The sequence below is a fragment of the Porites lutea genome, chromosome 13 (genome assembly GCF_958299795.1).
Source record: "Porites lutea chromosome 13, jaPorLute2.1, whole genome shotgun sequence".
Taxonomy (NCBI): Eukaryota; Metazoa; Cnidaria; class Anthozoa; order Scleractinia; family Poritidae; genus Porites; species Porites lutea.
In genome coordinates, this window is record NC_133213.1 from 23,646,254 (window position 1) to 23,654,748 (window position 8,495).

Genomic DNA, 8,495 nt, shown 5'->3' on the forward strand with positions numbered 1-8,495 from the left:
TCCCTACGTTTCACTGTTCCCTGATTTATTGTGTTATCGGTTTGAGTGTCAGCGGTTTACCCAAAATACGTTTCAACGCCTATACAATCCGTCGAATTTCCAGAAAAAAATCACTCCCCAAACAAACCAGGATTCTCGTTGTCCGCTTTGATAATTTCAGATTTGAGTTATGTGGATCGCCTTTTCTTTAAAAAAGAAAGCAGAGAAAAAATAGAATCATGATCAACAGAGTTTGCTTGGCAATCCCAAAGGGTGCTACCATCACCTGGAAGAAACTAAGAAAATAACATAAGTTTCCAATTTAAAAAGTACCCGTATTAGAGTGGTATACCTACGTTCCTCTGTTCCTTGATTTAACGTGTTATCAGTTTGAGTGTCAGCGGTTTACACAAAATACGTTTCAACGGCTATACACTCCTTCGAGTTTTCACAAAAAATCAGTTCCCAAACAAACCAGGATTCCCGTTGTCCGCCTTGATAATTTTCGATTGGATTAATGTGGACCGCCTTCTCCTTAAAAAAGAAAGTAGAAAAAATCGAATCATGAGTTTGCTTGGCAATCCCAAAGCGTGCCACCATCACCTGGAAAGAAACTAAGAAGTTAGCATAAGTTTTCAATTAGAAAAGTACCCGAATTAGAGTGGTATCCTTGCTTTTCCCTGTTCCCTGATTTATTGTGTAATGTCGGTTTGAGTGTCAGCGGTTTACGCAAAATACGTTTCAACGCCTATACACCCCGTCGAATTTCCACAATAAATCAGTTCTCAAGAGAAACTAGGATTCCCACAGTCCGCGTTGATAATTTTAGTTTGGTATCCCTACGTTTCTCTCTTCCCTGATTTATTGTGTAATATCGGTTGGAGTGTCAGCGGTTTACGCAAAATACGTTTCAACGCCTATACACCCCGTCGAATTTCCACAATAAATCAGTTCACAAGAGAAACTAGGATTCCTACAGTCCGCGTTGATAATTTTAGTTTGGTATCCCCACGTTTCTCTGTTCCCTGATTTATTGTGTAATATCGGTTTGAGTGTCAGCGGTTTACGCAAAATACGTTTCAACGCCTGTACACCCCCTCGATTTTCCACAATAAATCAGTTCACAAGAGAAACTAGGATTCCAAAAGTCCGCGTTGAGAATTTTAGATTGCTGTAATGTGAATCTTAATTGAAACTGGAAAAATAAGAATCGTGATCAATAACGTTTACTTAGAGTGCAGAGTCTGGTGCTGTGGCCGCTCAGAATCAATATGAGGTAAGACACTGAAGATCTACAGGGCAGAAATCTTGGAAGCAAATTGCGCTCATCCATTACCTGTAGAGACAAAAAGTCAATAAAGACAATATGGGTTTGCTTAATCTAAAGTTTAGCAATTAGAGCAGGGGTGGCGCAGCGTTGAGAGCACTCTCGCCCCACTAATGTGGCCCGGGTTCAAATCCCCGCGTCGACGCCATATGCGGTTTGAGTTTGTTGTTGGTTCTGTCCCTTGCCACGAAGGTTTTTCTCCGGGTACTCCGGTTTTCCCTCTCCTCAAAAACTAAAAAAACAGGAATCACCCTCAAATCGTTATTTATTTATTTATCTATTTATTTACTTAGGGGATAACTCATCATTTTTGTTTTCAGTATGACTCTCTAGTCGGAAAAGTTTGTCATTTTTTTTCTAATGGCCAGTATCAGTGCATGCGATTCGAAGAGTATCCCAATGAGAGTGGTATCCCTACGTTTCTCTGTTCCCTGATGTCTTGTGTAATAACAGTTTTCAGTGTCACGAGCTGATGCAAAATACGTTCCAAGAACGGTATACACTCCTTTGTTTCACAAGTAATCAGTGTCCAATACTTAACAAGCATTTTGTTATTAAATTTTAATCTTACAGAAGTTTTTAGTCAAGTACCGAAATCCTCTATTGAGCTCCCCCCCCCCCCCCCCCCCCCAGGGACTTATTTATTTCGATCAAATTTGATGGGCGGAGGGGGGGGGGAAGTTTCAGGGCTAAATAGACCCAGTGCCGTATTTGAGATGGGCGTCTTATTTTGTTTAGCAAAGACCATGGTTTCAGTTCTCCCAAAAGAACTAGAACACAAAGTGGACAAACCACAAGTACGCGAAGTTGGAGGTAATGCAGCCAAGGATCAGTAAGAGATCCAAACTGCCACTTGGTGAATAAACCATTCTGGATCAGTCCACATGAAGTTTTACAGTCGTGATTGATTAACAAAGTGAAGTGAAGAATAATAAGGGGGAGGGTTAGGGGCTTAAAAGAGAGGGGGGGATTATTAATTTTCTTCCCCTGAAGATGGGGGGGGGGGAGCTTATTAGAGAGGGGCGGCTTAAAGAGACAGGTTTACAGTTCAGTGCATTCTCATTAATTAAATTACTTTTTTCCAATTTACTATTAATTCTGTCGGTTAATAATCCCATTCATATGTATCTGGGAGATTTCAGAGTGTATTTCAAAGTGGAAGTGTATTTCAGAGTAACCTGAAGTAGGTTCAGAAAAAATTTGTGGATTATGCTAACACTACCAATGCTGAATTTATTGTTGACCTGAATGTTTTATTCGATGGTTGATGAATTTACAGTCATTTGCACATAAGTTGATCAAGTGAATGCCAGGGGAGTGTGCAGGTTGGTTCTTTGACAACATTATGATATGGTCATATTGCTTGCATAGAGGATACAACATGTCCTGGCAAAATATACAGCATTTTGATTAACTAGCATGTGCTGTGAAACCGTGAACCCGACCCTTTAATAGAAGATTTACAGAACGTGGAAACATATGCATGGATGTATCCTTATAGACCCTTCTGGCAATTTAAATTTGCCCTTCCCAGGGCAGCAAGAATATCTTAGTTTTAAAAGAAACATGCAATTTGGCCAGCAATGAGTTAGTCTTAATAATAATTATAGAATTATTATTCAGTCAAATATTTCTCCATTTCTGATTGGCTGAAATCCCACGCATAATTCATCATAACCAGGTATTGTCGCTTAAATTTGGAAGAATTTTGGGATAATGTGAAAAGTGATGGCAATCATGCAACAGATTGCCAGATTATTAAACCACTAACCGAGAAGACCTGGTGGTGAGGAATGAAAAGTTGTTAACCAAATACATGTAAGTGAAAGGGGTACCATTTTATAGAATGTGTACGAAAGGGTCACCTTTTCTGTTATAAATGATGAAATAAAATAAAAAAGTGGTGATATGATATAAAATAAATAAAAGGGTGATATGAAAGGGTTAGGGATTGGACATCAGAGTGGAGTCTCCCCGTATGAAAGTTTCTTAAGTACCTCCCAGGAGTGTGTATAAAATGCGAGCCAGCAAGCCATGAAGTCCATTGAAGACTCATTTAAAGAAAACAATACAAAAAAATTAAAAACAGTAATTCGGAAAACATTACCAGAAAGCTAACCATGGTGAATAAGCGTTTAGCCCTAAACAGCACTTTACCCTCGCCCTAAAATGAGTGCTTAGCCCTTATCCGTAAGATGAAAGCTTAACCCTAATCAATACAAATATGAGTGCTTAACTCTAATCTGAATAATGAGTGCTCAACACCTAATCTGTAAATTTTAGGGGAGCAAGGGTGGCGCAGTGGTGAGAGCACTCGCTTCCCACCAATGTGGCCCGGGTTCGAATCCTGGCGTCGACGCCATATGTGGGTTGAGTTTGTTGTTGTTCTCTCCCTTGCTCCGAGAGGTTTTTTTCCGGGTACTCCGGTTTTCCCTTCTGCTTAAAAACCAACACTTTCAAATTCCAATTCGATCTGGAACGCACGGACACGTTTCAACGAGTTGTTATGAACTCCTTGGTGCTCCGTGGGTAAACAAATTACAATTACAAATTTGCAGTTTTCCTTTTTTTTAACTTGATTTTGACCAATGGCTTGCGTGACTTGCATGGCTTGCTGGTTTTAGTTTGTCAAGACCCACCTCCAGTTCCACGTCAGGAACTGATGCTGAAGTGGAAAATACTATGCCTTAGAAACGTATTTTATTCCAACAGTGTCTGATCTAGAGCGCACCATTGCAGGATTGCCGCAGGTTTAAGGAAAGATGTCCCTTTCAAATATCTGTTCTGGGTCATTTTGGTACACTTCAAATTGTGTTTTAAAACCAAAATAGTAAGGAAATGTAATTTCTCCTCATGGAAAATCTTCTTACAATAATACTTTGGTTAAAATCTCAGAAGGTTAAAAGTAAAGTAAGAACCAAAATCCAGAGAATATGACAAAAAGGCTCAATTTTCCGAGGTTCCCCGGCACTTAATAGTTTGAATGAATACTATACAGGGTAGATTATGTAGATGAGAGCCTCTCTCTTAATGTGGAGGAATGCAAATTGATATCAAAACAAATAAGGCTTTCAGCATTTTTTTGGGAAACAAAGCAAAGAAGAAACTGCAGAAATGTCCATGGAACATGATGAAGCAGAGCCTGAAAATGATCAATCGCGTGAACTGAAATCGAAGTTGTTAAAGTGTAACTTTCAACAGAGCTGGCTAGAGAAGTACAAATAGCTAAAGTTCAATCCACCAAGGGATATGTTCTACTCACTTCGCCAAAAATCAAATCTCATATCAATCTCACATGAATAAACTTAATTTACTGTTCCTCTAGATAACAACGGTACATTAAATTCACTATGGATATTTTGATAACATAACGCCTGTTACATAAAAACAAAAAAATATGCAATGTAGTGATCCCCCGAAAAAAACAAAATGTCCCTCTGAAAATTGTTGACTGGGACACATTCTGCCCCTAGCTAGAAATCCTACATCAGACACTGTTCCAATGACTATAATAGCTAGGTTTACCCATAATTATAATAATGGGTAAACATATTAATTATTATTTCATTCCTTAAATTCATTCATTTATGGTGCATTCATCTGTCCTTGGCTGGTTATATGGAGGCTTAGTTTTAATCCTCTTACCTTGTTTACACAGTCCAGGCAGTTGTTGCTCTGGTGCAAAACTGGACACCAAATTTGCGTTAAGTACCTAGTAAGAATTATTGAAAATAAAGTCAGTGACTGACATGTTTCTCAAACATAAGGCACCTTTTTTCAATTTTGCATTTCCCTTTCAATAGGTAGAATTCAATCTGGACTAAATATTCCAGTAAGCTGACATATTGGAAAACGAGAAAACCCTGGGTACGAGCTCGAGTCTGGTTGAAAGTTATAGGAGCCTGGACTGAGACCTACCCAGATACATTTTTTTAAATATAAGTACAGTTTTAGTATGGTTGGGTACAACACATATATTAACCTCGAAGAGTCTAGATTCCCCTTATCTGTTTAGAACCATGCACCATATTCACAAATGGCAGACACGGGGGAAAAACTGGTGGCTAGTTTTGAAAGGGGGTGTTGCAGGATAAACAAAAATTGCAAATGAAGACTTTCAACGAACTTGTAGAGTGTTTAACCTGTAAATCTGGCATATTTTTTTGGACTTTCGACTGACCGAGAGTTGGGGTAAGTCAAAGAAGGATTCCAAGGGAGAGGTTGATGTGTCAAAATAGGGGAGGAGGAGGGGGAGGGGTGGAAAAACATTGCATTCTCTTAATATTCCTGACATTGATTCTCTCAAATATTCCACTCAATGCTTCTCTCAATATTCTCCTCAATTATCTAATTCTTATGATCCGTCTGATATTCGAGTGATTTTACTTAACCCATGAAATAGGTAGTAGAATACCACGTGCTATAATGCACTAGTTCTACTGTCTTCTTCTGTTTCTTTTTAGCTATTTTGCGCTACATGTAGTTGTCATTTACTGTTTCAAGTAAAATCGCTCTAATGAAACAGCTTGCATTAAAATATCTCAGTGTTATCAAGGGGTCAGGTCCTTTTCATATTTGCCCATAAATTAATAATATTAAAAAAGAAAATTTCTGTGGAGGGGAATGGAGATCAGGGAGGAGTTGGAGGGAGATGGCATGGCAACTGTTGGAATTGACTGATGTATTTATTTATACAAAAAGCAAGTCCTTCCTATTACCTGCGGGATTCATCACCAAGATCACAATGCCCTTGATCTGTAAGTTCATCCAAAGAAAACTTGAAAAAATTTTCAAGCCTCTCAGCGAGCTCTCTCCACCACCGTTCAATCTAAAGTTGGTATTCAAGTTCACAACAACAACAAAATTCAACAACCCTGCAAAACTGTTACAGATAATGTACAAAATAAGCATAATGCCAGTACTCTGGAATTACATGTGTATAGGACTTTTTTAAATATTGTTTGGGGAATTGTCTTACTTACATTCACTCAGTATCTAGTTACAATCCATTTACACCACTGGGGTGTTGAATGTTACATTGGTGTATACAGTTTTTGTCTACAGTTGCTGATATACACCTCATACACATCCCCAAAAGTAGGTTCCACTCTCTAAGGTCCCAAGATAGAATTTTTCCCCAGGATTTAACGATATCTCCCAGAAAATTGGCTACCTCTAAAAGTTGGGCCTGATAGAAAGTCTCACAAGTTTGTGCTCACTGCGGCCAGATTTTGGCCGCAACATTAATTGGCTGTCCGAACAATGCCACAGGATCTGATAGGCCGTTGGAATCAACGGAAGTTACAAGCGCTCCGCAGACAGTGGAGAGAAGGATTTGGCTGTCTTTTTTATTGTTTTGTGGTCTTATGGAAGGAAAATAAGCCTTAATGTGTGTTATGGATATTCTGAAAATTCAGAAGGTTGTTCATATCTTCTCAGGATTTGCTTTATTAAATTTTGTGGAACTAGTGAGAGTGTATCGCAGAGTTGAATCCCTCTGCAAGTTGCTGACCGCAAACAAGGTGCCTTTTGACTTACCAACAAACGAGTGCAAATCAAAATACTGTCCATCTTAAAACTGGTTTCATTTGAAAGTTTAGCCGGGAATGACTTCTCTCAACAGGGTACCCAAGCAGAGGCTCGCTGTGAAAGAAATCTCCAACTGTGAAATCGTGAAACTGTGAAATCTTGAACTGTTAAGTATTAGACGAAAAAATATCGCATCAAGGAATTTTGGGTGGCATTATTACTAGCTAGTGCTGCTAGTCTTAAGGTAACAGATTTGTTGTTTGTAAAACAACAACACAACTAAGAAGAACTACAAAGTGTGCTTGTAATATTGTTTTTCGTTGTGTTCATAGGTCAGTTGAGGATGCAGTTTTAGTAGTGTTGTTTCGTCTTTCCAAAGTGGCAGATAATAATCACCTGGATTTATAAAAAAATTGTTTAAGACGTTTTGCACATTGCAAGTAGAGTCATTGGACTAAATCAGCTAAACAAGAAACACAAGTGTATGAATCACACCTTCTTTTAGTTCATACAATGATAGAGCGTCGGAAGAAAATGTGCACCATGTAATAATGCCGGCACCACAGCCTACATGAACTTTGATGATGAATTGATCAGATTGATGATGAATTAATGGAATAAATAATACTATCGGCTAGCAAATCAGACTGGAAAGACTTGAACGTTCCAAAGAGGTGTTAAGACTTGACCATGACTGCATAACAATGCTATGCTTCAAAGAAGTGTTGCAGCTAGTTTTCTTTTTCTTTTAATTAGCACAAGCCTAAGTCAATCTTACGTAGTAAACTAATATTTGGAGGGAAAAAACTTTGAAATAACACCCTATATGAAGAGGAAGAGAATATAATAGTTGGAATACTTATGCCAGGATTTTAAATTTGTTTTGGTTGCTGAAGTGATTATTGTACATGCTAGACCGTTACAAAGGAGTAAAAACCTCAGATCATCCCATGAGTAAGATCTTTATTCATTTTATTGTCACTCTGATACAGGTACTTCAAAGACAAGCTACCGGTATCTTCTTTAAGTTAATTCACTATCAGAAAACCTCGAAAAGTATTCCTGCACTTGTCGTTTGATTTGGGATCAAGTTCATCTTCTCTGAAATAAAAGTAAATAAATAAAGGATATGTCAATATTTTATTGCCTTGTTAATGATTTAACAACAAGCAAAGAAGTGACCACAGAAAACCCAAACCTATACTGTGTACCTTGTTGAGGATAATCCTGAAACCAGTTTAAATACAGAATATTATATTCGATTTGTCGATCCTTTTAATTGCAAGTTTGAATGTACAGTAGCTGAACACAGCAAAGAGAAAAATTTCTAGCACAGATAATTTTGAAATTTCTAATATAAATGTTGGATTGATCAAAATGGAGTTTTGCAAGATTGAAATTCGATAGTGAGCAATCGCCCGTTTTTTAAAGAGCTATAAGCTTACATGTAATCTTTGATTTGACAATGAGATGTTGTTTGATCGATCAAAATCATGTTGAATTTTAGCATTAAACAACTCCGACTACGTGCTTTACAAAATCGCCGCTTCCGTGCGAGCTCGATACAAGTTAATCCATATATGCCAAAACAAAGTCAAAGCATGTTTCTTTCAATCAATATAGCAAGTTTCCGTTTTTATACCGAGACAGCCAGGTAGCA

The 8,495-nt window shown here is 38.1% G+C and overlaps 1 long non-coding RNA gene across 1 annotated transcript; it reads right to left on the reverse strand.

Annotated features, from left to right (window-relative positions):
* Nucleotides 1-1,211: 1,211 nt before the first annotated feature.
* LOC140922956 (uncharacterized) lies at nt 1,212-6,360 on the reverse strand. Its single transcript, XR_012164118.1, has 3 exons — nt 6,025-6,360; nt 4,952-5,018; nt 1,212-1,315 (listed from the first exon to the last, which is right to left on the reverse strand). It is a non-coding gene; the product is annotated as an uncharacterized lncRNA (long non-coding RNA).
* Nucleotides 6,361-8,495: the final 2,135 nt, after the last annotated feature.